The sequence below is a fragment of the Crocodylus siamensis genome, chromosome 1 (assembly GCF_052110815.1).
Source record: "Crocodylus siamensis isolate JL-2025a chromosome 1, ASM5211081v1, whole genome shotgun sequence".
Taxonomy (NCBI): Eukaryota; Metazoa; Chordata; order Crocodylia; family Crocodylidae; genus Crocodylus; species Crocodylus siamensis.
In genome coordinates this window covers 201009232-201025427 of record NC_143395.1, presented here as the reverse complement: position 1 = coordinate 201025427, position 16196 = coordinate 201009232, and the positions used below count along the sequence as shown (strand labels likewise).

The window sequence follows — 16196 nt, the reverse complement described above, 5'->3', positions numbered from 1 at the left end:
TCCTGACTTCCTTCCTTTTGTGCCCCACTTCTTTTCTCATGCTACAATGAGAGCCATCCACAGAAGGTTTCTTCAAAGCCCTTCTAGAAATCAGCCAGCCCAATATTTATGTCTCTTTCTGTACTTCCAGAGCAGTCACAGCCTGGTAGATATAAATAGGGAAGGGTGGCTGATGTGGGTGGGGTTTGTTGTTGTTCACCTTAAAGAGAAGTATTCTGGGGGCAGAGTTTAGGAATGCTCATACTCTGGTAAGAAAGACAGTTGTGAAGAAGGATAGTACCATGGCTATAGCTCTTGTTGGGCTCAGGAGACCTCATTTAAGTTTTTGGCTCCACTGCAGATTCCTGGGCTAGCAACAGAAGTTATACATAAACTGGTTTAAGTGATGAGAAACTAGTTTAAACCTGTAACAGAACAGAAGTTCAGTGCACATAAACCAGTTTCAAAATGGCTGAAATTGGTTTAAGATAAACCTGGTTGAATGTAGTATCAGACTTAATTGATTTGGGTCAAACCAGTTTATGAAACTTCTGTCCCAGACCCCTTCCTGGTTCAAGTTAAATCACAGTCCCCCAGCATCCCAGCATGCTTTCCAGCCCTGGGCTGGGCCCCGCTCCTCTGCTCCCTAGCTGGAAGAGTGAGGGCTGGCTGACAAAGTGGTGGCAGGGGCAAGCCTGACTGGGGACACAGCCCAGTCTGCAGCAGGGGACTGCTCCCCCAAGACAAACCTCAGCTGGGGTCTGGAGCCAGGGAAGGGGCTTAAACACACCTTCCCTCACTCAAACTTACCTTCTGGCTGCAACAAATCCCAGAGGCATCTGGAAGCTGGAAGAAGAAGTGATGAGCAACCCTGCAGAGTCCTGCTGCTTTAATTCTAGACTGCAAATTCCAGAGAACTTGTGGGTAGCAAGAAGAGGAAGTGAATACAGCCAGAGTGCCCCCTGGCTTCTAGTCTCAGCCACTGCAGGCATATAGCTGCATTCCCTGCATCAAAGGTGTCAAAGATTAAAGTCTTTGATTTCAGATGCCGATGGCAAAAGGTCAGATAGCAAAAGGTCAGATAGCAAAAGGTTAGATGGCAAAAGGTCACAAGCTAACACAACAAACTCTGTAATTGTAGTCTCACACTATTATTTTTTAGTTTGTAACAGTGCTGCATATACACACCCCTGTCTGTGCCTCATTTCTAATTACTTGAGCTTCTTATACGAGAGAGAGAAACTGACCTTGACAGCCCAGCACGAAAGATAAAGTACCTATAGTAAAGAGATTAGCTGACTTTAGTAAAGTTGTAAAATTAAATATACTATGTGCGCCATCCTGTGACCAAACAGAACCAGTACCACCCAAGTAAAAATAACCCCCCTTTTTTTCTGAAAACTGAGCAAACAAAGAAAGCACAAGTGCCAACTCATTAATTATTTATGGCTGGTGTATAGTAATTGGTCATCTTCGCCCAGTATAACTTTGAAAGAACTTCCGCCCAAAGCGGAGAACTGCATATACACTCAAGAAGAACAGATTGTGCACAACGAATATTTCTCTCCGCCTACGTATTTATTTTTCTGGCGTATCCCCGTCTTGCCGGCCTGTCTATCTCTCTATCTCTGGTGTTATCTTTCTTATCAAGAGCTCTCGGTAATCTGCAAACTGCAACGGCTTATGTGAATCGCTCAGAATCTGTAACAAGCAACTCTCTTACCCACCCTGTAAATGCTGGGTAACATGATATCTGCATGCTGTAACTGAATAAATCAACTCCTCTGCCTATGCTGCAAGCACATCAGTAGCGTAAGTAAAATAAACTTTTCTGTGTAACCACCACGCTGTGTTTAAATCATACTGACTCCTGCTCACCGTTATCACCCACCTGCCCGGTCATAAATCCCCCTCCTTGCGCCAAGCCGGTTGTGCTGACCCAGGCTCGCAGGTCAAGGGTGCACCGGCGTTAGGGGGGCGACAAAAGGTAAATGTTTGTTCGCTTCTGTTTCAGTTTAAACTGTGCAGTTTAGACTAACCTGCAAAGACTGAATTGATTCAGCCTCAGGCTTTTTGACTGTCTGTACCTAGCCCCGCTCTGACCCTGCCCACAGTGGAGTTCCCAAGCATTCCTCAGTGGAGGTGATGTCCATAGGAGCAGAGCCAGAAAAACAGAGCATCCCACTTATCTCCTCAGTGCTCCAGGTCCTCCTCTATAATATGGGCACAAATACTTCTTTTTTCATGTCTTTTGTCTCTTTGTGACCACAGAAACACTTGTGATGGGGCCTGGCTTGCGACAATTTCAAATTTAGCTTCTGACTAGAATTAAGCTTTGAAGACTCAACTACACTGACTAGGAATAAACATCCCTATAGCTCTAATATACAATTGCATGTTGACTGCCTCCTTCCCTCCCAGACACGTGGAGTGAGCACAGATTATAGCAATTCTTCATCCTTAACTGCACTGCCTTTGGCATTCCCTTTCTATAAAACAACTAATGAATAGAAGGCTGCTTTTCAAAAGCTCCAAACCAACTCAGAAACAAGAGCCCCATTGGCTTTTAATGGAATCAGTGCCTCTGTTACACTGAGGAGCCTTTGAAAATCCCACCTCCTAAAGGTAAACAAGGATGCATGCTGTGGTTCAGGGCAGCAGGATCCAGTCTCTATAGTACAAACATATGATGCTGATCAATATGCTAGAGGTAGCTCCTGGTCTTGCTCTGCTCCACTGAACTGTTCAAGGTAGCCATATGGCTCATTGTAATGCTGTTGTTTAAGATCTTCAGGGCCAAGGCTTAAATAGACCATCAAACAAAAATGTTTTTCTCTTTCTCCATAGCTACCATTTAGAGGGCTCAGTGCCAAGTAGTAGATGGCACTGACATAGGGCTTGGTTCTGAACACAGCTGCTCACACATGTAGTCCCACTAAAATATATATAATTAGTCTAAAGTCTATATAACCAGTTTGATTAGGGGGTTGCTTTTTTTTTTTTAAACTGATATATTTATATTGTTGGGACCCCTAATGTAGACATGGTCTCACCAATATAAATGTATTTTCTTGTATTGGATGTCCCATATGGGGAGAGATGTATTTGGGCTTTTATACTGTTGAAGACTCCCATGGGACTGTTGGCTAGCAAAGAGAACTAAGGGGTAGTTCAGAAGTTTGGATGTAATCTTACTTTGTGTGTCACTGTCTGAACAGGAAACTACAGTGCATAAAGCAAGACATAAGTCACTGGAGAAGGTTATCCTTTATGATCTGAGGGAAGGGATGCAGAGAACTGGAAGTCCACCTGGGTGCTGAGTGAATGACATTAGCCATTGTGGAGGAACAATTCTGAATGGTACCACTTGGTGTCAGACATGATGGCTCCGAGGGCTATTTGGCTCAACATGTCTATAGTGATAGCTGAGTTGGTGATGGGAACCTTCCTACCAGCACAAGTACATCCACACTGGGAAGGCTACACTGCTATGATTACCTTGCTGTTGCTAAAATAGTACAACTTTTGTGGGGAAACAAGTCCCAAGGGCTTAGGGGACTGGACCATCCCTTGATCTAGGGTTTGATCCTGCTGCTTCTGGAGACAAGAAGAAAATTCCACTTGGAGTTAGACTGGGTTCTTGGAGCCAAGAGAAAAAGTCAGTCACAGCAGTTAGAGGTTGGGTGCTGTTTGGTACAGCAAAAGGGAAACCTGCCACAAGATGGGGAGGGCTTTGTGGTACTTGGACACACTTTCCTTCCCTTGGAAGCTTTGTAGAGTTGAACTCAATAAATGGACTGCAAGTGAAGCTCAAAGTGGCTCTGGATGGCATTGAAAGTCACATCAACTCCACTGCTTGGCAGAAGCACTTATAGCCTTGAATTTTATTTGTCGCTACTTTATGCTTCAGATCATAATAACAAATGCAACTTAAGTCAGTGCCATTATGATATACGTTAAAGCCTGTGCCATGGTGTTAATCAGGGGCAGGACATGTTGTTCCAACACTGAGCAAGTACATTTTTTACAGTATCCTTAATGTGACCTCTTGGTTCTGTGAGGAATGCTGAGCAATTTCAGTGTGTTAACAAAGCTGTATGGAAAGGGATGGAACCATGAATAATACTGAACATCATGAAAATTATTTGGTTTTGCTTTTCTTTTTCCTGCATGCTCTTGAAATTTGACAATAGTCCTCAGTTGACATCTTTGCATTACAGTAGTGCTTAGAAGGCCTGGGCAAGGGCCAACGACCCATTGCCCTACATAATTCACCATGCCAGGGCAAGAAACAAACTTTGCCTAAAAGATCTACTGCCTCCATAGACAAAGCAACATTACTATAGCCCTCAGTGCACAAACAAGAACCTGAAAGGCAGAGATATTAGGCGTCTTGCCTTCACTCATGCAGAAAGCTCCTTAGCAAAGTCAGGTACTAAAATTCAATCTCCTGATTTCCAGGCTGGTGACATACCCACAGGACCCTCCTCTGAGAACTCTATAAATGTCACTTGAATCATGTTGATCTCATTTTTCTCTGCTTCCAATGCTTTCATGGAGTGAAGTGTTTGAAAATATTAATTCTTCCACTGTGCTCAAAAAAAGAAAATGATACTACTGATTTCCCCTGATAAATCCAACACAGAACAAAATTAAATATTCATAAAATTCCACCTACTAATTAATTAATAAAAGGAAACTACTACCATTTAGTACTATTCTGGCTAAAGCATGCAGAAACCTCCTGGTACTCTTTCAGCTCATCTCTTTATTGCTGATCAGAGATCAAGGAATACGACATATAATGTAGTTTCTACTATGGAGAGAGTTTTCAGAAGAGCCTAAATCCCTTAGGCATGCAAAGTCTGTTGAGCTGGCATGCCATGCTTCTAAGTCACCTAGGTGCTTCTGAAAATTCCATCCTAGTAAAGAGCATTTTTAAAACAATTGTGTCTTGCTCTCATCATAGCCAAAAAGGGAGGCCTTGAAACAGCTCCCAAACCCTGATACTGCCTGTTCAGACTTGGTTCTATCCTTTCTCCTGCTTTTGTAGCATCTGAGTACTTTGCAATCTTTAATGCACTTCTTCTTATGGTGGAGTAGCTCAGAGTTATTAATTCCATTTTACAGATGGGAATATCAAGGCTCAGAGGGGCTGAATGAACTGTCCAATGTCACATAAAGCATTTGCCATAAAGTACAGAATTGAACCTAGGTCTTCTGGGCACCAGACATGGTGCTGATCCAAGGATTTGTGGCCAAAACTTTGACCTGTCTGGCCAAAACTCCTTAGCCTTGGTTCTCTGCTGGTTCAACAATTCCCAATGAACACTGAACTCCAGAAGTACTGCTGCCCCCCAATAACACCTCCCAAAAAATTAGTAATGTCAGGCACACTCACCCCTTCCATTGTTCCTTGCCATTTCTTCCTCATGGTACTCCCTAAATGAATGCTGTTCCCTTCCCTACATGCACTGATGCTTTGCAACCCCCATTCAATGAACCAGAGCATACCAAGCCTCACAAGCAGTGCCCGCTTCTGGGCTGACCGAGGGGCTAGAGGAACCAATTCTCCAGACACCTCTACTCTGAGTCATGGTAGTACCATGGCTGTCATTGGGGCTGCTCCCGAATAGAAGCAGGAAGGCATGACTGTACTGCTCTGTGCTCAGCTCACATTAAGATGGTGAGCTCCACCACCTGCCCCGGGGGTCTTGAGACAAGTGAGGTGGCTGGTTCCTCTCTGACTCCCCTGTTATGCTAGTGGGAAGGAGTTTTCCAAACCCTAACCCCAACCTCCAACAATCTGGTCAGCTGAACCATATGACACAGAGATGGGAGCAGAGATACAGCTCTGTCTAGTTCCAGACAGGACTGTCTCCACTATGACTCTTGCCCCCGCATCAATGCCTGAAACTGTGATCAGAGAATCCCCAACTTGGTCTGCATGTAGAAGACCCCAACCGCCTCCCACCAGCACACTTGTGCCCTCCTTAGGCAACCTCAAATATAGAATATTCTGCTGAGAGACTTCCCTATGGTTACACTGAGAGTCTGTGATGGAGCAAGGACTCTATGATCTCCCAAGCTCTGGACTAGGGCCCTTGCTTCTGGATCATCCATTCTCCAAAGCAAGGCCTACTGTACATCAGGGGTATGTGAAGCAAGCCCTATTCCATTCGGATTCAGTCCAAATCAGAGACAGTGATTTGATTCATTGATTCAGATCACTGTCCCTGATACAATTCGGCCGAATCCAAATCTGAAGAGTCGATGCCGATTTGAAGAATCAGTGATTTGGACATAGACACAGATTTAAAAGTTTTTTCTACATACCTTGAGGTAGCAGGCACGGCTCGTGATTGCAGCGATGCTGGGGCAGATGGAGTGTCCCACAGGAGCGTGGGCAGGCCCTCCCCCCCCGGGTACTCAGCAGTGAACCTAGAAATAGACCAGAAGTACTTCCGGTCCACTTCTGGGTCTGCTGAGCAGCATGCTGTGGGCCCCCCCGGCTTGGTGATCGGCTATGGGGGGACCCCAGGTGCCCCCCCAGACCCGGGAGGCACCAGTCACTGAACCGGGGAGGTGCAGGGGGGCCCCTGCATACTCCCTGGCGGACCTGGAAGTGGGCCGTAAGTGTTTCTGGTTCACTTCTGGGTCTGCTGCTGAGCGCAGTGAGGAGCCCCCTGCACTTCTGTGGGATGCTCCATGCGCCCAAGCTTCTCAGCATTCACGAGCCTCCTGCTACCGAGAGGTATGTAGAAAAAAACATTTAAATCTCCAAATCTTTCCAAATCTCTCCAAATCGACTTTGAGGGTTCCAATTCAATTTGGAGAGATTAAAGGGTCCTCTGATTTGAATCAGATTTGGAGATTCAGCCATTGAACTGGGCTGAATCTCAGCTAAACTGAATCAGGGACCGAAGCTTTGCACAGCCCTACTGCATATAAGAGAATTAGGACCCTTGCTCTTTTCCTGAGCTGTTAATATTCTTACAATTTCTTCCCTCTAGAATGAAACCTGAATGCTTTAGGATTTCTTCAGCCCTATGAGGTTGTATATAAAACAAATGATGAAATGTGAAAATGTGACTCATAACTCATATCAGTCTGGATATGGGGTAGGTTTTAATGCCACCAGCATAGTAGAGGGAATGAAAAAAAAGTCATTGGCGTTTTTTTCAGAGTACATAAAATATTCCATTAGTTTTATTACCAAGAATACATTAAACATCACATGCATTGGTATGTGTATTATAATGTCATGCATTCCTCTGTAGGCTGGAGATATGGCGGGAGGCTGAGCTTAGCAAAAGGGCTATTTTGATTAGAAACTGTCCTTTTCTTTTGGAATGATGTAGTAATATTAGTTAATGAACTAATCTTTCACTTCTGACGGTGCAGATTTCAGTTGTCTGAGACACAAATGAATTGAGTGGTAGAAGTGGATGACTCAGGATAGTGGTAATAAGCAATGGAGAATTTAATCTCTAAGTTACTGGTCTGAAAATTACTAAAGTTGTTAGGCACCAAAAGTAATTACCACAGGACAGCTGTTCAGCACCTTGAACTGAGGCACAGATTCAGGAAAGTGTGTGTATTCTCTCACAGCCTTGTGAGCTTGGCCAGACACAGGCTTTGCTGGAAACGTTGGCAGCTCCTCTGTTACTGCTGTGGTTTGATCATTCAATCAGGTCACAGAAATAAAGTGCAATCATAATAATAGTAATATATTTTTGTTTCTGCATTTGGGTTTAGGTTGCAGAACTTTAAATCAGTCATTGCTCAAAGGAATCAGCAGAGATTTTCCTTTGAGGGCTCCAGCCATCTGGAGCTGGGATTTACAAAATAAAAGTCCCTAGAAGCCTACAGCAAGGCACCTGCTTGGGGAAAGGGTGAGTATCCTGCAGCTTCTGTTGCATCTAATGGAAGTGCCTGGGGACCCATCTGTTGTAGGAATGATTATTATTTAAATTCTTGAATGGAATCATATGAAAGTCGATACTGAAGGCCTTATGGGGGGTCCTGTCTGCCCAGTAGTGGCACTTTCTAGCACCAAGGGACTTGAACAGGCCCCACTCATACCCACAGGCATACTTCAGTCCTAGTAGCATGTATGTGAGGCTGCTTCAGGCCTTGTTTTGTGCCCAATCTCAGACTCCAGCAGGCCTGAGAGTGGCCCTTGGGGATGAGTCCAGAGCAGCCTCCATGGAAACTACTGAGTTAGGAGTGCACAGTAGAAAATGGATGGTCACGGCAAAGAAGAGGTGCACTCATGCCCCTTGGTGCTAGGAATCTCTGATGCTGGGAATGGAGTGAAAAATCCAGCTTATTCAACAGGTTGTGTCCCTATCAATAGCAAGGATGACCCAAAGAGTTCCCTCTCTTTGAGCAAGTAAACCTGGCTGGACCATTTCCAGCCCACCATTTTTTGTGTCTGCCCTGCACATGCAGTGAACCAAGGGCATAACAACAACAACAACAGCAGCAATGAAAACGACAACAATAATAACACATATAATGTCCCAATGGACACCATGATGGAGTTCCAGTCACGGCCCAAGACTCTTCTGTGTTAGGTACTGTATGACTACCAATCAAAAAACTTGGGACCTGCCACAAAGGGCCCACACCCTAATAGGCTCTAAGCCCCTCAAAATCCAATTATGTAGTTATGCACAAAAGCTGGCCAACTGTACATATAATGGAGAATGGTTGTTTGATGGTTAGGAGGAGTGGGGGAAAGGGTAATTTTCATCCTCAAAATATACATTTCCAGAAGGTGGAATCAGACATTCCAGGTTGGAGCAGGATATGGAGAGCATGCATCTTTTCCAATGTAAAGCCATTAGAATCAAGCCTTCCTTCAGGAGTCCTTTCATCAGCTCTTTGAAACTGGTATCTCAAGCATAATTTCAGGCAATCAAATCTTATTGCTGGGTGTCCAAACCTAAAAATAAATACCCCGGTCCAGCACAAAAAGCAGCCGTGAGATGAGCAGGGGACATGCACTGCATGTCTGAGATTAGACTCCAGCTCTGGATCTTTGGTGTCAGGCACAGGCTTCTATTAGAATGGAAGGAAGATACTCCGGCATTTGGCAGATTGATGAAAGGTCAATGTTAAATCTTTACTGCTGAAAACATCCATTAATTTTATTGCTCTTTATATTAAAGATCAGGTGTGGGAGTAGATTCCTCTTAGCAACATGGGGCCATCCTTGCAAAAGATGAATGAAGACACTATTACATTAACTAAATCCAAATAAATACTCAAGAGGAGAAGAATGTTGCCTTATTTCTTTATCATGGAAGTACTCAGGAAAGATAATTTAGCACTTACCATATATGTTTTCCTGAGGGTCCTTCACATTGGCTTGGCCTTTGATACAACTATTGAAACACTGTCTGAAGTCATGCCTTGTTGTTTTCCAGGTAATAAAGGCAGACAGCTGAAGGGAGCATGGACAGAAAACTGGGCAGTTGTCTGACCCTCCCCACCACAACTTCCATCTTTGGCTGAAAAGAGCTAGGCAGGTGCAGTATCACAAGAGGGTGAGAGTCACTGAGTTTGCAGAAAATTTGAGATGATCTGCCTTTTTAGCTGATATTTTGGCATGTTCCATCCATGGTGCAATAGAAGTGGTAGAGCTAAGATTGGGGCTCCATGGTACTAGGTGCTGTACAGGCACACCATGAGACAGACCCTGTGTTACAAACTAAAGAAGATGGACAAACAATAAGATGGGCAAGACAGGCACAGGGAGTGCTATATTTCCATATTAGAAATGGGGAACTGAGGCCTAGAGAGACAGTCATTAGCACAGACAGTCATTAGCAGAAATGAACCCATCTCACTTCCCAGGCAAGTGGCTAATGGCCGTGACACTCTCACTTCTATAATGCATACTTTTGGGACATATGGGAAAGATATTATTAATGTCTGAGCACTGGGTGTCTGCATTACTCCTAAGTGGTGAAGACAGGAGTGAATTACACAGGCCCCCTCCAATAAATATGCATAAAACCTTTGTGCTACACTGTGTCATTATTAATTCCCTGCGTGTTGTGTGCCACAGAGGGAAACAATCATAGAATCACAGAAATGCTTCTAGAAGCATGCAGGTGTGATTTTTCATTCTCCTCTGCTTGGAAATGTCAAACTGCCTGATCAATACACAGATGAAACCAACCCTTCTAGCACCATTGGTGACTGAGCTAGGACATGTGCCACCAGCTGAGGATCTGTCCCCTGGCATCCTTCAGCACTGGTTAGAAAAGGAAGAGAAAAATGTTATTTGATAACATTCAGAACCCCGAAAAAGTATTTAAAGGAGATTTTCCATTTATAAGAATGTCATGAGTCTAAGTTCTGATATTGCGGGTCATGAGCATAAGGACATCTAAGGGCAGTATGCAGATTAAGGGCAGTGTGCGCCATTAGACACTTGGGAAACCTGACTCTCAGCCATACAGGGAATCTACTCTAAGTCCCATAAGCCTGCAAGACACAGGACCCTGACTGCATCTCCAGACCAGAAGCCTTTGTTTTCTTATAGTTCAGCCTGCCATAATTCTCCTCCTGAGGAAATTCTACTTTTAAGGGGGGAAAAGGATAAAATATTATCTGAAGGATCACTATTATGTATTAATAAGGCAGCTCTTTAAAAGCTCCTCACAGGATTGTGATTCTAGCCCCATGCACTACCTGACAGAAACTACCATATGGACAATATGACAATCTTTGCTGCTTAAATTAAACAGCTAAGGACCAGATGCTCTGAGAGGGTTGAAATCAATGAGAGTTAGATGCCTGACTAGATTGAAGCATCCGGGCCTGCATCTACAGATAGCTGCTGTGGTCGATTTGTGGGCCTGTTAGATGAACCAACTAGTAGAAAGAGGCCATATCTATAAAGGAGTACTAAATGACTGTGCAGTAACTTGTGTTACTGCACAGTAGTGCTGATTAACGTCTTTTTTGTGATGCTACTGCACAGTATCCTAATACTACTGTGCAGTAGCGTCATGTCATGGTTATTGCCATATGATGCTACTGCGCAATAGTATTGGGCTAGTACACAATCAGCATCTTGTGTAGACATGACCGGAGACAAAGTGCTAGAGTGTGGTTATGTGGGGTGTACCATGCACTGGGCCATGTTTGAGCAATTGGACTACACGTAAAGTCATCTGAAGGTTATAATACATACAGTTAATTTATCCCACAATTATTCCCATGGTTTCAGAGGCATCATAGAAATGAGAAAGGGGAACAGCAATCATAAGTAATAGAAAGACAAGAAGAGGCTGCAGGACAGGGAAAATATTTCATACCTATATCCTATTTCACTATTTGGTTCATAAGTGGACTTAGACACCCAAGTATGATTTTTTCCCACCCTGTTCAAGTCCCTGAAAAAGAGTTAATGCAAAAGGTTGGGTCCTCCTCCGCCTTGCTGTTTTTTTGTGACATAGTCTTAAGGGTCAGATGACAACATATTACAAAAATCAATACATCAAAGAATTTTCAAGACTTGATCAGGGTGGAACAGAATTGCACTTAAGCACGAAGGGTGCTTATACACATGATGATGTTACCATGTACAGATGATGAACATTTCCCTGTGTGCAGCTTAATGATGTCATACTTGACACGTATGTGAGTTTTGGGGGTTTTAAATGAGTTTGCATCTTCACAAACTAAATCACATCCCGGTGCAGTTTAGTTTCCAATGTTGCAACTTGGAATGTTGCAGCCACTAATCTGTCAGCCTGCTCTCCAGCTGTGGGAGAGGCAGGCAGGCTCCACTGAAAAAAAGATTGGGCCCCTCATTGCTTCTGCCTTCAGCAGGCCCCTGTGGCTGCCAGGACACCTGGGGCTGCTTGGGAACAGACTGGGTTGCCCCTGGGGCAGTGTGGGCAGGAGGCAGGAGGGAACCTGGGTGTGCTGGTGGCTGGAGAAGACAGCAGGGATGGTTAATGAGGTGCTGGAAGCCTGGGTGGCCTTGGGGAAGAGTTGGATTGGGTGCCTCCCAGCTGAGGCAGCACCCCTAGCAGCCCATCCAGATGGCCCTGGGGGTCACTGCTGCTTCAGAGGGAAGGACTAGGGTCCCCTGCAGCTTAGGGGCTGCTCGGCCTACCAGCACGTTGGTTGTCCCTCAGCCATGGGAGAGGTAGGCAGGCTCTACTGGAAAAACAAAAACAAAAAAGAATCGGGTCCCTCACACCACAGGGCAGCATGGTAGTAAGGGGTGATGTGCTGCTGGAAGTGTCCCCTGGCAGATGGATATTACACCAAGTTTTAACCCACTTGTCAACTCTGAAAAACCTGTGCTGATAAAAGTTATAATTTAGACATATCCCTTTTAAAAGACTACACAAGTTGGGACTTGGTCCCTCAATTAGGGTGGTTAGTTGACTGGAGAGACAAAGGGTCTGCAGAGATAGTCTACTGCTCCACAAAAAAGTTCATTGTTTAGTTCATCTCATTCATGTATGCCCGTATTCCTTAAACCAGCTGATCACTACAATACCAGGCCTGTGCCGAGTGCTACCTATTGGGTAGGCACCATCTTCTTAGTCTGCTCTGGACCCTTGATTCCCTGGGCATCTCTATACAGTTGTCCTATCTTTTGCTTAGTGACAAAGTAGCCTCTATCTGGTATCTGTGTCTCTGCTTATGGCTCCACTATGGAAATTGCCTCAACATAAGTAGTCTTCTGGATCCTCACTTAAGTCAATATATTTTAGAAAGGGCTGTAGGGTTTGGTGTCCACATTACTTGAACTGTGACAACTCCTCCACTTTGAGTTAATTCACTGGAAACTCCCCTGGGCTCTTTGGGTGCTTACAGAAGTGGAAAAAACAAAACAAAACAGTGTTTTATTTTCACCTTGGCACGCCCTTGCACTGAGCATAGTGCATGCCCATAAGAGGAGCCACATCAGTTTGACTGGCTTGCCCAGCATCTGTATAGCTCATGTGCTTCAGCAGGGCTTTTGGGGACTTTAATCTAATAGCTGATTGAATCAGCTATTAGACAACAGTGCCAAAAAGCCTCACTGAAGTGCACAAACTATACAGTTGCAGGCGAGCTGAGTCAAACTGATGTGATTCCTCTTCTGATAAAGTGCTCTTCCCCCCACCCCAGATCTGTCAACAACCTTTCATAGATTTCATAGACATCAGGGCTGGAAGGGACCTCGGGAGATCATCGAGTCCAGCCCCCTGCCCAAAGGGCAGGAAGTCAGCTGGGGTCATAGGATCACAGCAAGATAAGCATCCAATTTACTCTTGAAGGTGTTCAATGTAGGTGCTTGAACCACCTCTGCTGGCAGACTGTTCCAGATCTTGGGGGCTCGGACAGTAAAGAAATTCTTCCTTATGTCCAGCCTGAAACGGTCTTGCAGGAGTTTGTGACCGTTTGACCTCATCATCCCTTGGGGCGCTCTGGTGAACAAACGTTCCCCCAGATCCTGCCCCCACCTTAATGCCTTAAGATGAGGTACTGCCCTACTCTGGGTGCTCTCTGCTCTGTAGGAACTGTTTCAGAGGCGTTGGTCTCTTCTCATCCTTTGGCCCAAAGGGCTGCATCATAGTGGACCAAATCCATTCTAGAATGTCAGAAGATGCTCCAGAATGCAGATGAGGCAGGATGCCTCTGCTGGGGACCCCATGCAAGGGTTCAGTATTGGGCTCCTACTCTCTTCTGGACAGTACTGGGCCACTAAAACAGCAAGGAGGTGGGGCGCAGGAGGGACCCTGAGCAGCTCAAGGTACTATATAACTGCACACTTGGCTATAGCCATAGGCCACCCCAGGGTTTTAGTGGGCAGAACAACTGTGGATTTTGGGGAACTCTGGAAGAGCCTGATTGCTTTCTCTCTTTTAGGGCAGTAGAAGTCAGGCCCCACAGAGTGCTTGTTGCAGGCAGAGGTAGCTTTCTGGTGCCTCCTTCTAGTCCCCACAACTCAGCCAGCTAATACTGTGAGATCACTGCTGCCCTGGCTGGGTCTGTGTGTGTTTGGCATGGCTCCTTTGTCCAGAGAAGTCAGGACACTGCCCCTCCAGGTGGGGCTCCCCACCTGGAGGGACATCAGAGATGTTTGGGAGCCTGCCCTGCCATGTGTGTAGCAGGAAGGCTGCTGCCTCTCCTAGCAATCCAAATGTGTCCTCTCTTTTTCTGAATTTGTTCCCAAGGTGAACCCCTGCTTGTGCTAAACCATTGAGAAGGGGACCAGGAGGTCATGCTAACATACACTGCTCTCTCTCATAGTACGACCTACCATACACTCCTCTCTCCACCTCCATCTGTATCACAGCGCATAGCTCTCTAGTTATCCCTTATTATTAGCATTGCATGAGTGCCTGCCAGTTACCACTGAGACCTGGTCCTCTGTGTGCAAGATCCTGTACTCGCATGCAGTAAGAGGCACTCCCTGTTTCACAGAGCATGCAGCCTAAAGGGACAAGGGAGATAAAGGGTGGGAGGAAATGTAACTGCCATCAGGCACAAAGCCTACAGTGGAGAGTACAGCCCTTCATAACTCCTAGAAGATAGGTACCCACAACCCTGGGAAGCTTGGGGGATGATATACTGGAGGAAAAGTATGTGAATAAAAGTGCTGTTGAAGGCCATTTATTGTTTCCTTAACTGTTATTCCCAGCCTTTCAAGTGCTAATCTCTGCAAGCCTAGTGTGCTAACAAATTGTATATATGTATATATGCATATGCACATGTATATATAAATAATCACGCATATGTAAACAGGCACATCCACACCTACAGCCAGAAAGAGAAAGGGAGAGATTATCAAAAGAACTGGCAGAGGCCCCTATAATTAAGGCTGCCTAAATTCTTCAGTCTAAACATTTAGAACTCTACTACATGCGAGCTGTTTGGGTCGATCTTTTACTTAACAGTGACTGCTTCATGAAAATGCATGCCAGCTTCTCCCTGGGACACTGGGCAGATAAAGTCATGAGTTTCTGGGAAACACTCACGGTGGAATCCTCAAACCCTGTTTGCCCTAAATGGCAGTTCTCTTGCCAGGTCCCTACTGGGTGCAGAGGCTGAGCCTGATATGTACAAGCATACCTGAGCCTGAGCATAGCAAAAGCCAAATCTTTAGGACATTTGCCAGGTTCTGGCCCCAATCACCTACAGAGGGTTTGAACCTGTGTCACTCTGATGCCCTAGCATTGTAATGTAAATACTAGCTCAGGCTTTATCCAGTGCTCTCTCCAGCAGGTCCCTGGAAGATAAGTCACTGCACCCTGTATTTAAAAGCAGTAAGCACATTTCTGTCCCGGGGGGAGGAAGGGTCCAAGCTAGAACCCAGAAGCCGCTCAATTCCAGAGCAGCAGCCACCTCACTGAGGTGCACAGCCTCTCACTTGTTCTTTCCTCCTACCCCCCCCACCCATATCTCCCTCTTGTGGCTCCCCAGGGGCCAGCTTCAGAAGGAGAACTGAATAACACCTGAACTGTGGCATGGTGGTTAGAGCACTGTGTTGGGAAGTGTCCTTCTCAGCTACAGGTTTCTAACTGGCTATGCTTTTGCAACTTGGATGCTTTTATGCCTCCAATGGGTGTGTGTATATAGTTGCATATATGCCCAACCAGTATGCAGCCTATGACATAACATGTGTGTGTTTATAGTTGCATATATACCCAACCAGTAGGCAGCCTATGACATTTGCTCAATCTACACCCACATGCTCTATGAGTCTATAGGGCAGGGGTCACAGAATCACTACCTGTACATAAGTGCCAAAAACACCACTTACACAGATAGAAAACTGCCATTTAGGAACACATGAAAATAGAATTCTGTCCTCAGTGACTAGCCTAAAAATGCCTGAGAAGAAATGAATGATTCTGTGATCAGTAGGGGGCTCGCCTGGAGTGCAATAAAGAAGGTTGGGGAACATGCTTTGAAGGAGGAGGATAAAAGACAGCCTGAACAACTGCCCTCTCACTGAGCAAGGCAGGGTGCCATGGGCATTGGATTAAAGATGGACCCACAGGCGGGCTCCACGCAGCTAGAACAGACAACCTGAATACTAACTGGTGAATGCTTGACTTTGCAGGCTTCAGCCTGCCTGCCTCCAATGAGGGGCTAATTCTGTGGTTGTCACTCAGGCAAGTTGTCACAAAAGTCAGCACTGCAGATCCCCAGCCAGTGACACTGTGTTGTAGTCACTGGGGCTGCAG

At 45.4% G+C, this 16196-nt stretch overlaps 1 protein-coding gene across 3 annotated transcripts in view; it reads right to left on the bottom strand.

The window, feature by feature from the left end:
- SYNDIG1 (synapse differentiation inducing 1) overlaps positions 1-16196 on the bottom strand; it is a 191801-nt gene that overhangs the window by 92170 nt on the left and 83435 nt on the right. The window contains exon 5 of one of the 3 annotated variants that reach the window (XR_016443037.1): positions 8555-9697. The exons of the other annotated variants lie outside the window; for them this stretch is intronic. The gene's annotated coding sequence lies outside the window, so the exon portion shown is untranslated. Of the gene's footprint in view, positions 1-8554; positions 9698-16196 lie in introns of those variants that run through there. 3 annotated transcript variants of the gene reach the window in all.